Here is a 15,912-nt window from a genome sequence, read left to right on the forward strand (position 1 = left end):
ATCAGAAATAGAAATATCATTGTGATTCTCAGGTGTGTCAACAACAGGTTCACTAGAAGCATGCAAAGTCCTATCATTTTTATTTTTCTTCTTCTTAGAAGAACTAGGTGCATCAATATTAGTTCTCTGAGAATCTTGCTCAGTTCTCTTAGGGTGGCCCTCAGGATACAAAGGTTCCTGAGTCATTTTACCCCCTCTAGTCATAACTCTAACCGCATTATCATTTTTCTTATTATTTAATTCATTGAGCAAATCATTATGAGCTTTAAGTACTTGTTCTACTTGAGTGGTAACCATAGAAGCATGTTTACTAATAAGTTTAAGTTCACCTTTAACTCTAGACATATAATCACTCAAGTGTTCAAGCATATAAGCATTACGTTTTAATTGTCTACCAACATAAGCATTGAAGTTTTCTTGTTTAACAATAAAATTATCAAACTCATCCAAGCATTGGCTAGCAGACTTATAACGAGGAATATCACCTTCATCAAATCTATAGAGAGAATTTACCTTTACTACCTGTGTCGGGTTATCAAGACCATGAATTTCTTCAATAGGTGGCAAATTCTTAACATCTTCAGCTTTAATACCTTTTTCTTTCATAGATTTCTTTGCCTCTTGCATATCTTCAGGACTGAGAAATAGAATACCCCTTTTCTTCGGAGTTGGCTTAGGAGTTGGTTCAGGAAGTGTCCAATCATTTTCATTACTCAACATATTATTCAATAGCAATTCAGCTTGATCGACTGTTCTTTCCCTGAAAACACAACCAACACAACTATCCAGGTGGTCTCTAGAAGCATCGGTTAGTCCATTATAAAAGATATCAAGTATTTCATTTTTTGAGAGGATGATCAGGCAAATCATTAAGTAATCGGAGAAGCCTCCCCCAAGCTTGTGGGAGACTCTCTTCTTCAAATTGCACAAAATTATATATTTCTCTTAAGGCAGCTTGTTTCTTATGAGCGGGGAAATATTTAGCAGAGAAGTAATAAATCATATCCTGGGGACTATGCACACAACCAGGATCAAGAGAATTAAACCATATTTTAGCATCACCCTTTAATGAGAACGAAAATAACTTAAGGATAAAGTAATAGCGAGTTTTCTCATCATTAGTGAATAGGGTGGCTATATCATTTAATTTAGTAAGATGTGCCACAACAGTTTCAGATTCATAGCCATAAAAAAGATCAGATTCAACCAAAGTAATTAACTCAGGATCAATAAAGAAATCATAATCCTTATCGGAAATACAGATAGCTGAAGTAGCAAAAGCAGGGTCATATTTCATTCTAGCATTCAAAGACTTTTCTTTAAGCTTGAGTATTCTATAGTCTCACCTAAATAGCTTGGCGTAATCATGGTCATAGCTGTTTCCTGTGTGAAATTGTTATCCGCTCACAATTCCACACAACATACGAGCCGGAAGCATAAAGTGTAAAGCCTGGGGTGCCTCATCATCACTTTCATCAATATTATCAGTTTCAATAATTTCATTCTCTCTAACCCTAGCAAGTTGTTCATCAAGAAATTCACCTAATGGCACAGTATTATCAAGCATAGAAGTAGTTTCATCATAAGTATCATGCAAAGCAGAAGTGGCATCATCAATAACATGCGACATATCAGACTGAATAGCAGGAGTAGGTGTCGCATGTTTACTCAAAACAGAAGGTGAATCAAGTGCATAGCTAGATGGCAGTTCCTTACCTCCCCTCGTAGTTGAGGGAAAAATCTTGGTTCTTTTATCTTTCAAGTTCTTCATAGTGATCAACAGATATAAATCCCATGTGACTCAAAGAATAGAGCTATGCTCCCCGGCAATGGCGCCAGAAAATAGTCTTGATAACCCACAAGTATAGGGGATCGCAACAGTTTTCGAGGGTAGAGTATTCAACCCAAATTTATTGATTTAACACAAGAGAGCCAAAGAATATTCTCAAGTATTAATAGTTGAGTTGTCAATTCAACTGCACCTGAAAGACGTAATATCTACAGCAAAGTATTTAGTAGCAAAGTAATACGATAGTAGCGGTAACGGTAGCAAAAGTAACAGTAGCAGTTTTGTAGTAATTGTAACAGTGGCAACGGAAAAGTAATTAAGCAAAGATCAATATGTGAAAAGCTCGTAGGCAATGGATCAGTGATGGATAATTATGCCAGATGCGATTCCTCATGCAATAGTTATAACATAGGGTGACACAGAACTAGCTCCAGTTCATCAATGTAATGAAGGCATGTATTCCGAATATAGTCATGCATGCTTATGGAAAAGAACTTGCATGCCATCTTTTGTCCTACCCTCCCGTGGCAGCGGGGTCCTATTAGAAACTAAGGGATATTAAGGCCTCCTTTTAATAGAGTACCGGAACAAAGCATTAACACTTAGTGAATACATGAACTCCTCAAACTACAGTCATCACCGTAATGGTCCCAATTATTGTCACTTCGGGGTTAACGGATCATAACACATAATAGGTGACTATTGAATTGCAAGATAGGATCGAGAACTCACATATATTCATGAAAACATAATAGGTTCAGATCTGAAATCTTGGCACTCGGGCCCTAGTGACAGGCATTAAGCATAACAAAGTCATAGCAACATCAATCTCAGAACATAATGGATACTAGGGATCAAACCCTAACAAAACTAACTCGATTACATGACAAATCTAATCCAACCCATCACCATCCAACAAGCCTACGATGGAATTACTCACGCACGGCGGTGAGCATCATGAAATTGGTGATGGAGGAATGTTGATGATGACGATGGCGACGGATTCCCCTCTCCGGAGCCCCGAACGGACTCCAGATCAGCCCTCCCGAGAGAGATTAGGGCTTGGCGGCGGCTCCGTATCGTAAAACGCGATGCATCCTTCTCCTTGATTTTTTTTTCTCCCTTAACGTGAATATATAGAGTTGGAGTTGAGGTCGGTGCTGCACCAAGGGGCCCACGAGGCAGGGGGCGCACCCAGGGGGTAGGCACGCCCCACCCTCGTGGACAGGGTGTGGGCCCCCTGGCCTTGATTCTTTCGCCAGTATTTTTTTATATATTCCAAAAATATTCTCTGTTTATTTTAAGGTCATTCCGAGAACTTTCATTTCTGCACAGAAATAACACCATGGCAATTCTGCTAAAAATAGCGTCAGTCCGGGTTAGTTCCATTCAAATCATGCAAGTTAGAGTCCAAAATAAGGGCAAAAGTGTTTGGAAAAGTATATACGATGGAGACGTATCACGGGGTCCTATTGGAATCTAAGGGATATTGAGGCCTCCTTTTAATAGAGCACCGGAACAAAGCATTAGTACTTAGTGAATACATGAACTCCTCAAACTATAGTCATCACCGGGAGTGGTCCCAATTATTGTCACTTTGGAGTTACCGGATCATAACACATAGTAGGTGACTATTGACTTGCAAAATAGGAACAAGAACTCAGATATATTCATGAAAACATAATAGGTTCAGATCTAAAATCATGGCACTCGGGCCCTAGTGACAAGCATTAAGCATAGCAAAGTCATAGCAACATCAATCTCAGAACATAATGGATACTAGGGATCAAACCCTAACAAAACTAACTCGGTTACATAATAAATCTCATCCAACCCATCACTGTCCAGCAAGCCTACGATGGAATTACTCACGCACGGCGGTGAGTATCATGAAATTGGTGATGGAGAAAGGTTGATGATGACGATGGCGACGGATTCCCCTCTCCGGAGCCCCGAACGGACTCGAGATCAGCCCTCCCGAGAGAGATTAGAGCTTGGCGATGGCTCCGTATCGTAAAACCCGATGAATCCTTCTCTCTGATTTTTTCTCCCCAAACGTGAATATATAGAGTTGGAGTTGAGGTCGGTGGAGCCTCAGGGGGGCCACGAGACAGAGGGTGGGCGCGCCCCCACCCTCGTGGACAGGGTGTGGGCCCCCTGGTGTTTTTTATATATTCCAAAAATATTCTCCGTGAAGTTTCAGGTCATTCCGAGAACTTTTATTTCTGCACAAAAATAACACCATGGCAATTCTGTTGAAAACAGCGTCAGTCCGGGTTAGTTCCATTCAAATCATGCAAGTTAGAGTCCAAAACAAGGTTAAAGTGTGTACCAAACCTATTGTGTACCTTGCCATGAGTTTGGAAAGGGGGTACAATAGTGATCCAGGAGTGGATCACTGGACATCGGTCAAAACTATCCTTAGAAGACTAAGAAAATGTTTCCCGGTTGTGGAGGTGATAAAGAGTTCATCATAAAGGGTTATGTCAATGCAAGCTTTGACACCAATTCAGATGACTCTTAGTCTCATTCTGGATACATATTGAAAGTGGGAGCAATTAGCTAGAGTAGCTCGATGCAGAGCATTGTAGACATAGAAATTTGCAAAATACATATGGATCTGAATGTGGCAAACCCGTTGACTAAACCGTTCTCACAAGCAAAACATGATCACACCTCATTACTCTTTGGGTGTTAATCACATGGCGATGTGAACTAGATTATTGACTCTAGTAAACCCTTTGGGTATTAATCACATGGCGATGTGAACTATGGGTGTTATTCACATGGCGATGTGAACTAGATTATTAACTCTAGTGCAAGTGGGAGACTGAAGGAAATATGCCCTAGAGGCAATAATAAAGTTGTTATTTTATATTTCATTATTCATGATAAAGTTTTATTATTCATGCTATAATTGTATTGATCGGAAACCTAAATACATGTGTGAACACATAAACAAATACCATGTCCCTAGTAAGCCTCTACTAGACTAGCTCGTTGATCAAAGATGGTTAAGGTTTCCTAACCATAGACATGTGTTGTCATTTGATAACGGGATCACATCATTAGGAGAATGATGTGATGGACAAGACCCATCTGTTAGCTTAGCATAATGATCATCCAGTTTATTGCTATTGCTTTCTTCATGTCAAATACATGTTCCTTCGACTATGAGATTATGCAACTCCCGAATACCGGAGGAATACCTTGTCTGCTATCAAATTTCACAACAAAACTGGGTGATCATAAAGATGCTCTACAGGTATCACCAAAGGTGTTTGTTGAGGTGGCATAGATCGAGATTAGGATTTGTCACTCCGAGTATCGGAGAGGTATCTTTGGGCCCTCTTGGTAATACACATCATAAGCTTGCAAGTACACATCATAAGCTTGCAAGCAAATGACTAAGGAGTTAGTCATGAGGTGATGTATTACAAAACGAGTAAAGAGACTTGCTGGTAAATTGAACTAGGTATAGAGATACCGATGATCGAATCTCGGGCAAGTAACATACCGACAGACAAAGGGAATTATGTATGTTGTCATAAAGGTTTAACCGATAAAAGATCTTTGTGGAATATATAGGAATCGATATGGGCATCCATGTCCCGCTATTGGTTATTGACCGGAGAGGTGTCTTGGTCATGACTACATAATTCCCGAACCCGCAGGGTCGCACGCTTAACGTTCGTTGACGCTAGAGTAGTATTGGGATATTTGATGAGTAGTAACAAAATGTTGTTCGGAGTCCCGGATGAGATCCCGGACATCACGATGAGTCTCGAAATGGTCGAGAGGTAAAGATTTATATATGGGAAGTCATATTTTGGGTTCCAGAAAAAAGTGCAGTTTTTCGGTATTGTGCCGGGAAGCTTCTAGAAGGTTCCGGAGGATTCCGAAGGAGTCCGGAAGTCCACAGGTGGGTCCACCACGACCCAAAGATTGGCATGGGCTGCAGGGAGGTGCCCTAGCCTTATTGGGCTAGGCGCACCAAGTCCTCAAAAGCCCATGTGGCTAGGGAAGGCAAAAAAAAGGAAGGAGTCCTAGTAGGAATAGGATTGGACTTGGAGTCCAAGTCCTCTCCCCCTTAGATGCGCCCTAGGGCTTGGAGGGGCTGTTTCCTACACCCCTCCACCTATATATAGAGGGGAGGGGCGCCCCAAGAGGACACATCAAGCCCTTGGCGCCCCTCTCTCTCCCGTTACTCCGTAGTTCCACCGCCTCGTCCCGACGATGCTTAGCGAAGCGCTGTCGGTACTCCACCACCACCATCACCACCATGCAGTCGTGTTGGTTGTGATCCCATCTACTTATCCTCTCTTGCTTGCTGTATCAAGAAGGAGGAGACATCAACGAGCCGCACGTGTGCTAAACTCGGAGGTGCCGTCCATTCGGCACTAGATCGGTTGGATCGTGATCGGATCGCGAAGAGTATGACTACATCAACCGCATTGTTAAACGCTTCCGCTTACGGTCTACAAGGGTAAGTAGACACACTCTCCTCTCTCGTTTCTATACATCTCCATGGATAGATCTTGCGTGTGCGTAGAATTTTTTTTGTTTTCCATGCGACGTTTCCCAACAGTTGTCACTTAAGGGAGTTCTTGGTGTTGGACCAGGAATGAGAGCGTGGAGTGAATTAGGTTCATCGTTTCACTTTTATAGAGCAGTAAAAGACTACGGGCACCACGTCACGCAGTAAATCCACCAGTTCCCAATGTGTCATGCAATATATGCGTGCGAGGATTAAGATATCTTGTTAATGTTATCACCTAAACTCTGGAGCACAATCCATTTATCGATGGGACGTGCCAATAGAAACGGCCTTGGGCCATGATATGCCCAGTATTGACTATTGATGAGAGGGCTCGGTTCCGTGGTAAGCAGTGACGGTTCGGTTTTTGGCTGAAAAGTTGTCAGGGCTCGACCAAATCAGCCTACTGCGCCCATGTGGCGTGCCTTCGTGGTTAAGATAAGGAAGACTTGGACCTAGTAAAAAATAATATATACATAAGAGGTCCTTGTTAAAAGATGCCCTTGTTGCCTAGAATAAATTATTGTGCAGACTTGTGAGTGGTCATAATCGAAGGGGAATCCGATGATCGAACATAAAAAAGACTTCAGATCCAAATAAATCCTCAGATATAGAAACCGACGTGGAAGATGGAAGTTGCCTACGAAGCCGAAGACCAGAAGATGAAGCTACTCCGAGGAAGTATCAATGTCTTCGTCTTGGAGACTAGTTTAGGGGCTACTGATGGTGTCCTGGATCAGGGGGGTGCTCACCATGTCGGCCTACAATTCATGGGTCGGGACAAGGACCCACTGACAACTGAAGAATGGGCCATGCAAGACGTGGACCCCGGCGCACTCAAGGTGGAATCCTCCAAAGACTTGGCGTATACTTCAAGGCATACTCAAATAATTAACATGTTTATCCCTAGATGCAACCGACCATGTGTAAACCCTAGACACTCCTGATGCCTATATAAGCCAAGGGGTTTAGTCTGTAGAAGCAAGATTTTAAGCTAGAACTCATCCATATGATCTCAAGGTACATCATCTTGTACTCTGTACCCCATCACAATCAATATAACAAGAGCAGGACGTAGGTTTTTACCTCTTAGAGAGGGCTCGAACCTGGGTAAACATCGTGTCTTTATCTACTTCCTATTACCATCTATCCAAGACCACAAGCTCAGGACCCCCTACCCAGGATCCACCGATTTTAGCACCAGCAGGTGGCCCACGCATGTCCTAATGCGTATTCGCCACGGTACGATTGGAATTTAGATTGGTGACCACTAGTAACTTACCACAACATAGGGTCAGATTGTGTTGCTTTGCTAAACCTAGAATACTTTTTGGAATCCTCTAGCCTCTCTGCATAGGTAGGGGTTATCTCCCACCTAGCCTCCTCTGTCATGTTGCTTGTCCCTTGATATTTGACCATCAACTAAGATCTTATTACACTTGTCATGATTTAAATTGGTTTTGACCTAAGCTCTAGTATGTACCTATTGAAGACTGCACTAATGTTGTTAACAACTAGATCAGTCTTGCAATTGAAGTCCATTATATGCCTAGCCCAAGTTTCTTTTGAGATTCTATCTAACCATTCCCATGATTCTTCATCCTCATGTTTAAGTTTGACCATTGCAACATCAAATCCATGTTGAGTGTAGGAATAACTGGTCTGGTCCATATACTGCTTTAGCTCCTCGACCCTAAAACCATCTGCTTAAAAATATGCATAGATATGCCTAATGCAGTACTGAAGGAAATATGCCCTAGAGGCAATAATAAATTTGTTATTTTATATTTTCTTACTCATGATAAAGGTTTATTATTCATGCTAGAATTGTATTGATCGGAAACCTAAATACATGTGTGAATACATAAACAAACACCGTGTCCCTAGTGAGCCTCTACTTGAATAGCTCATTGATCAAAGATGGTTAAGGTTTCCTAACCATGGACATGAGTTGTCATTTGATAATGGGATCACATCATTAGGATAATGATGTGATGAACAAGACCCATCTGTTAGCTTAGCATAATGATCGTTCAGTTTTATTGATATTGCTTTCTTCATGTCAAATACATATTCCTTTGACTATGAGATTATGCAACTCCCGGATACCGGAGGAATACCTTGTGTGCTATCAAACATCACAACGTAACTGGGTGATCATAAATATGCTCTACAGGTATCTCCGAAGGTGTTTGTTGAGTTGGCATAGTTCGAGATTAGGATTTACTACTCCGAGTATCAGAGAGGTATCTCTGGGCCCTCTCGGTAATACACATCATAAGCTTGCAAGCAAATGACTAAGGAGTTAGTCACGAGGTGATGTATTATGGAACAAGTAAAGAGACTTGCTGGTAACGAGATTGAACTATGTATAGAGATACCGACGATCGAATCTCGGGCAAGTAACATACCAATGGACAAAGGGAATTACGTATGTTGTCACAACGGTTCGACCGATAAAGATCTTCGTAGAATATGTAGGAGCCAATATGGGCATCCAGGTTCCGCTATTGGTTATTGACCAGAAAGGTGTCTCGGTCATGTGTACATAGTTCTCGAACCCGTAGGGCCCTCACGCTTAACGTTCAATGATGATATAATATTATTTAAGTTATGTGATTTGGTGACCGAATATTGTTCAAAGTCCCGGATGAGATCACAGACATGACGAGGAGTATCGAAATGGTTGAGAGACAAATATTGATATATATAGGACAAGGGTATTCGGACACCGGAAGTGTTTTGGGGGGTACCGGGTACTTATCGGGTCACCAGAAGGGGTTCCGGGCACCCCTGACAAAAGATATGTGCCTTATGGGCCAAGAGGGGAAACGCACCAGCCATAAGGGGCTAGTGCGGCCCCCATATGGGCCGGCCTAAGGAGGGGAAGGAAAGGGGAGAAGGGAAAGGAAAGTGTGGATTAGGATTCCCACTTCCCTCCCTCGCCCCCTCTTTCCTTCTCCCTCGGTTAAATATGGCAGGGGGCGCCACTTGGGAGGACCCCAAGTAGGATTTGGCCTACTTGGGACGCCTCCTGGTAGCCTCCCTCTCCCTCACACACACACACACCACACACATATAGGATCACAGCTAGCAAATGACCGGGGGTGTAAACGGTAGAGGGGGCGCCGCACACGGCTAACAATTGATATCATGTGTGTTAGCCCCCCCCCCCCGGGGTCATTTTTTCGTTGTGCTTAGGCGAAGCCCTGCGGAGATCACTTCACCATCACCGTCACCATGTCGTCGTGCTGACAGAACTCATCTACTACCTCGATGTCTTGCTGGATCAAGAAGCCGAGGGGCGTCAACGAGCTGAACGTGTGCAGAACGCGGAGGTGTCGTGCGTTCGGTACTTGATCGGTTGATGTGAGAAGAAGTTCGACTACATCAACCGCATTGTGAAACATTTCCGCTTACGGTCTACGAGGGTACGTAGACACACTCTCCCCCTCGTTGTTATGCATCTCCATGGATAGATCATTACGTGTGCGTAGAATTTTTTTTGTTTTCCATGCAACGATTCCCAACAAGTACCTATGGGAGAATTTGGGAAATTTTGCCCAATAGCATCTAGCAAGCCCTGAGGAAATAAATATGTAATTATCCTAAGTAATGTGATAGTTTAGATAAATAAATATGTAAACATTTCTAAATGAGTACAAAGTCTAACTTGTGGACTAACCTTCTGCCTAACAGAAATGAAAGTGTAAGTGACAAATTTATTATCCTCTCCAATGGATTGCTTCAACTGATACAAGAACCGGCTCTAGGATGGGGTATCTTCCTTTTCAACCACACCAAATGCAATTGGAAAGAGATTGTTATTTCCATCTCTACCTGTTACTGCGAGGATTTGCTGGCCACAACTTGGCTTTATGAAACATCCATCCACACCTACATCAAGTAACCAATCATTTGCGACAAGTGAAATGCAAAACAAAAGGATAGACAAAGGTGCACTAGAAAATACCTATGAATGACATACAACCATCGAGAAAGCCTTCCCTAGATGCATTGAGGCACATAAACATCATATGGAACCTACGGTTGGTGCTTGGATGTTCTGGTATGTTTCTTGTTGTCATAGTACACCTGCTGCCAGGATTTATGTCTAAAACTGCCTGCAAATAGTCTCTGGATCTGGTGTACTGTGCTTTAACATCTCATCCAACAACTTCCAAAGCCTTTTTCCTGGCCTTGGTCTTGGGTATTTCCACCTCATACTTATCCTTTGCATTTTTAAAAATTGTGTCAACCTTTGTCCTGGGATCTGTTCTAATTGCATGCTCACATTCCTTGGCGACCTAATCTGTTGTAAATTTTGTGTTCTCACTATTTGCAGGACATGTATGTGGCATTCTCAATTTTCTGATAACAAATGTCTTCTCATTCTTGACTTGTGAAGTTGTCATCATAAAGGGGCATTCAACCACTTTGCAATAAATAATTACCTTGTCTTTGCAATTCCTCCAATAAGTGTAGCTCCTCAACTGAACTACTTGGCATTGTCTTAGAGCTCTTTTGAACTGGCACACATTTTCAAAACATACGTGCTCACATAACTGCTCCTGAGGGTTTTCTGCTTTCTCCTCATACCAAATCATGTCTTCTTTCTTGCTAGGCCTTCTTTCCCTCTTGCCACATAAAACTATATTCCTTTTGACAACACCATAATAATCATTATCATTAACCTCAGAAAAATTGCTCAATTCATCATTGGAAGGCACCCAGACATGAAAGGGAAGAATTTCTTCTTCATGGCGAGCTCTGCTAGAAGGGTCAACACTCTTTTTTTTCTACTTCTTCGGAGGAGAAGACTCGGCCTTAGAATCGTCCATTTCCTCATCCTCGACTGATAAACCTCTTCCACATCTGTGTCGCCTTCATATTGGTACTGAAGGAAATATGCCCTAGAGGCAATAATAAAGTTATTATTTATTTCCTTATATCATGATAAATGTTTATCATTCATGCTAGAACTGTATTAACCGGAAACATAATACATGTGTGAATACATAGACAAACAGAGTGTCACTAGTATGCCTCTACTTGACTAGCTCGTTAATCAAAGATGGTTATGTTTCCTAACCATGAACAAGGAGTTGTTATTTGATTAACGGGATCACATCATTAAGTGAATGATCTGATTGACATGACCCATTCCATTGCTTAGCACCCGATCGTTTAGTATGTTGCTATTGCTTTCTTCATAACTTATACATGTTCCTATGACTATGAGATTATGCAACTCCCGTTTACCAGAGGAACACTTTGTGTGCTACCAAACGTCACAACGTAACTAGGTGATTATAAAGGAGCTCTACAGGTGTCTCCAAAGGTACATGTTGGGTTGGCGTATTTCGAGATTAGAATTTGTCACTCCGATTGTCAGAGAGGTATCTCTGGGCCCTCTCGGTAATGCACATCACTTAAGCCTTGCAAGCATCGCAACTAATGAGTTAGTTGCAGGATGATGTATTACAGAACGAGTAAAGAGACTTGCCGATAACGAGATTGAACTAGGTATTGGATACCGACGATCGAATCTCGGGCAAGTAACATACCGATGACAAAGGGAACAACGTATGTTGTTATGCGGTCTGACCGATAAAGATTTTTGTAGAATATGTAGGAGCCAATATGAGCATCCAGGTTCCGCTATTGGTTATTGACCGGAGACATGTCTCGGTCATGTCTACATTGTTCTCGAACCCGTAGGGTCCGCACGCTTAAGGTTACGATGATAGTTATATTATGAGTTTATGCATTTTGATGTACCGAAGGTTGTTCGGAGTCCCGGATGTGATCACGGACATAATGAGGAGTCTCTAAATGGTCGAGACATAAAGATTGATATATTGGAAGCCTATGTTTGGATATCGGAAGTGTTCCGGGTGAAATCAGAATTTTACCGGAGTACCGGGAGGTTACCGGAACCCCCCGGGAGCTAGATGGGCCTTAGTGGGCCTTAGTGGAAAAGAGAAGGGGCAGCCCAAAGTGGGCCACGCGCCCCTCCCCTCCCTTGATCCGAATAGGACAAGGAGAGGGGGCCGGCCCCCCTCTCTCTTGTCCCCCCTCCGCGAATCCTATTCCAACTAGGATTGGGGGGGGGAATCCTACTCCCAGAAGGAGTAGGACTCCTCCTGGCGCGCCTCTCCTAGGCCGGCCTCACCCCCCCTTGGTCCTTTATATACGGAGGCAGGAGAACCCCAGAGAGACATAAGTTGATCCACGTGATCATATTCTTAGCCGTGTGCGGTGCCCCCTTCCACCATAGTCCTCGATAATATTGTAGCGGTGCTTAGGCGAAGCCCTGCGACAGGAGTACATCAAGATCGTCACCACGCCGTCGTGCTGACGGAACTCTTCCCCGACACTTTGCTGGATCGGAGTCCGGGGATCGTCATCGAGCTGAACGTGTGCTAGAACTCGGAGGTGTCGTAGTTTCGGTGCTTGATCGGTCGGGCCGTGGAGACGTACGACTACATCATCCAAACGCTTCCGTTGTCGATCTACAAGGTACGTAGATCACACTCTCCCCTCGTTGCTATGCATCATCATGATCTTGCGTGTGCGTAGGAATTTTTTTGAAATTACTACGTTCCCCAACAGTGGCATCCGAGCCTAGGTTTTATATGTTGATGTTATATGCACGAGTAGAACACAAGTGAGTTGTGGGCGATATAAGTCATACTTCTTACCAGCATGTCATACTTTGGTTCGGCGGTATTGTTGGACGAAGCTGCCCGGACCGACATTACGCGTACGCTTACGCGAGACCGGTTCTCCCGACGTGCTTTGCACATAGGTGGCTTGCGGGTGACAGTTTCTCCAACTTTAGTTGAACCGAGTGTGGCTACGCCCGGTCCTTGCGAAGGTTAAAACAGCATCAACTTGACAAACTATCGTTGTGGTTTTGATGCGTAGGTAAGATTGGTTCTTGCTTAAGCCCGTAGCAGCCACGTAAAACTTGCAACAACAAAGTAGAGGACGTCTAACTTGTTTTTGCAGGGCATGTTGTGATGTGATATGGTCAAAACGTGATGAGATATAAGTTGTTGTATGAGATGATCATGTTTTGTTGAAGTTATCGGCAACTGGCAAAAGCCTTATGGTTGTCTCTTTATTGCATAAGATGCAAGCGCCAAATAATTGCTTTACTTTATCGCTATGCGATAGCAATAGTTGCAAGAGCAATAGTTGGCGAGACAACCGTGTGACGACACATTGATATAGATCAAGATGATGGAGATCATGGTGTCATGCCGGTGACGATAGAGATCATGACAGTACTTTGGAGATGGAGATCAAAGGCGTAAGATGATGATGGCCATATCATGTCACATATTTTGATTGCATGTGATGTTTATCTTTTATACATCTTATTTTGCTTAGTTTGACGGTAGCATTTTAAGATGATCTCTCACTAATTATCAAGAAGTGTTCTCCCTGAGTATGCACCGTTGCGAAAGTTCTTCGTGCTGAGACACCACGTGATGATCGGGTGTGATAGGCTCTACGTTCAAATACAACGGGTGCAAAACAGTTGCACACGCGGAATACTCAGGTTATACTTGACGAGCCAAGCATATACAGATATGGCCTCGGAACACGGAGACCGAAAGGTCGAGCGTGAATCATATGGTAGATATGATCAACATAGTGATGTTCACCAATGAAACTACTCCATCTCACGTGATGATCGGACATGGTTTAGTTGATTTGGATCACGTAATCACTTAGAGGATTAGAGGGATGTCTATCTAAGTGGGAGTTCTTAAGTAATATGATTAATTGAACTCAAATTTATCATGAACTTAGTCCTGGTAGTATTTTGCAAATTATGTTGTAGATCAATAGCTCGCGTTGTTGCTTCCCTGTGTTTATTTTGATATGTTCCTAGAGAAAATTGTGTTGAAAGATGTTAGTAGCAATAATGCGGATTGGATCCGTGATCTGAGGTTTATCCTCATTGCTGCACAGAAGAATTATGTCCTTGATGCACCGCTAGGTGACGGACCTATTGCAGGAGCAGATGCAGACATTATGAACGTTTGGCTAGCTCAATATGATGACTACTTGATAGTTTAGTGCACCATGCTTAATGGCTTAGAATCGGGACTTCAAAGATGTTTTGAACATCATGGAGCATATGAGATGTTCCAGGAGTTGAAGTTAATATTTCAAGCAAATACCCGAGTTGAGAGATATGAAGTCTCCAACAAGTTCTATAGCTAAAAGATGGAGGAGAATCGCTCAACTAGTGAGCATGTGCCCAGATTGTCTGAGTACTACAATCGCTTGAATCAAGTGGGATTTAATCTTCCAGATAAGATAGTGATTGACAGAATTCTCTAGTCACCATCACCAAGTTAGTAGAACTTCGTGATGAACTATGATATGCAAGGGATAACGGAAACGATTCCCAAGCTCTTCGTAATGCGGAAATTGACGAAGGTAGAAATCGAGAAAAACATCAAGTGTTGATGGTAGACAAGACCACTAGTTTCAAGAAAAGGACAGAGGGAAGAAGGGGAACTTCAAGAAGAACAGCAAGCAAGTTGCTGGTCAAGTGAAGAAGCCCAAGTCTGGTCCTAAGCCTGAGACTAAGTGCTTCTACTGCAAAGGGACTGGTCACTGGAAGCGGAACTACCCCAAGTGATTGGCAGATAAGAAGGATGGCAAAGTGAACATAAGTATATTTGATATACATGTTATTGATGTGTACTTTACTAGTGTTTATAGCAACCCCTCAGTATTTGATACTAGTTCAGTTGCTAAGATTAGTAACTCGAAACGGGAGTTGCAGAATAAACAGAGACTAGTTAAGGGTGAAGTGACAGTGTGTGTTGGAAGTGGTTCCAAGATTGATATGATCATCATCGCACACTCCCTATACTTTCGGGATTAGTGTTGAACCTGATTAAGTGTTATTTGGTGTTTGCGTTGAGCATGAATATGATTTGATCATGTTTATTGTAATACGGTTATTCATTTAAGTAAGAGAATAAATTGTTGTTCTGTTTACATGAATAAAACCTTATATGGTTACACACCCAATGAAAATAGTTCGTTGGATCTCGATCGTAGTGATACACAAAATCATAAATTTGAAACCAAAAGATTCAAAGTTAATAATGATAGTGCAACTTATTTGTAGCATTGCCGTTTAGGTCATATTGGTGTAAAGCGCATGAAGAAACTCCATGTTGATGGGATTTTGGAATCACTTGATTATGAATCACTTGATGCTTGCGAACCATGCCTCATGGGCAAGATGACTAAGACTCCGTTCTCCGGAGCGAGCAACTGACTTATTGGAAATAATACATACTGATGTATGCGGTCCGATGAGTGTTAAGGCTCACGGCAAGTATCGTTATTTTCTGAACTTCACAGATGATTCGAGCAGATATGGGTATATCTACTTGATGAAACATAAGTCTGAAACATTTGAAAAGTTCAAAGAATTTCAGAGTGAAGTGGAAAAACATCGTGACAAGAAAATAAAGTTTCTACGATCTGATCGCGAAGACAAATATTTGAGTTATGAGTTTGGTCTTCAATTAAAACAATGTGGAAT

Source organism: Triticum urartu, chromosome 5, assembly GCF_003073215.2.
Source record: "Triticum urartu cultivar G1812 chromosome 5, Tu2.1, whole genome shotgun sequence".
Taxonomy (NCBI): Eukaryota; Viridiplantae; Streptophyta; class Magnoliopsida; order Poales; family Poaceae; genus Triticum; species Triticum urartu.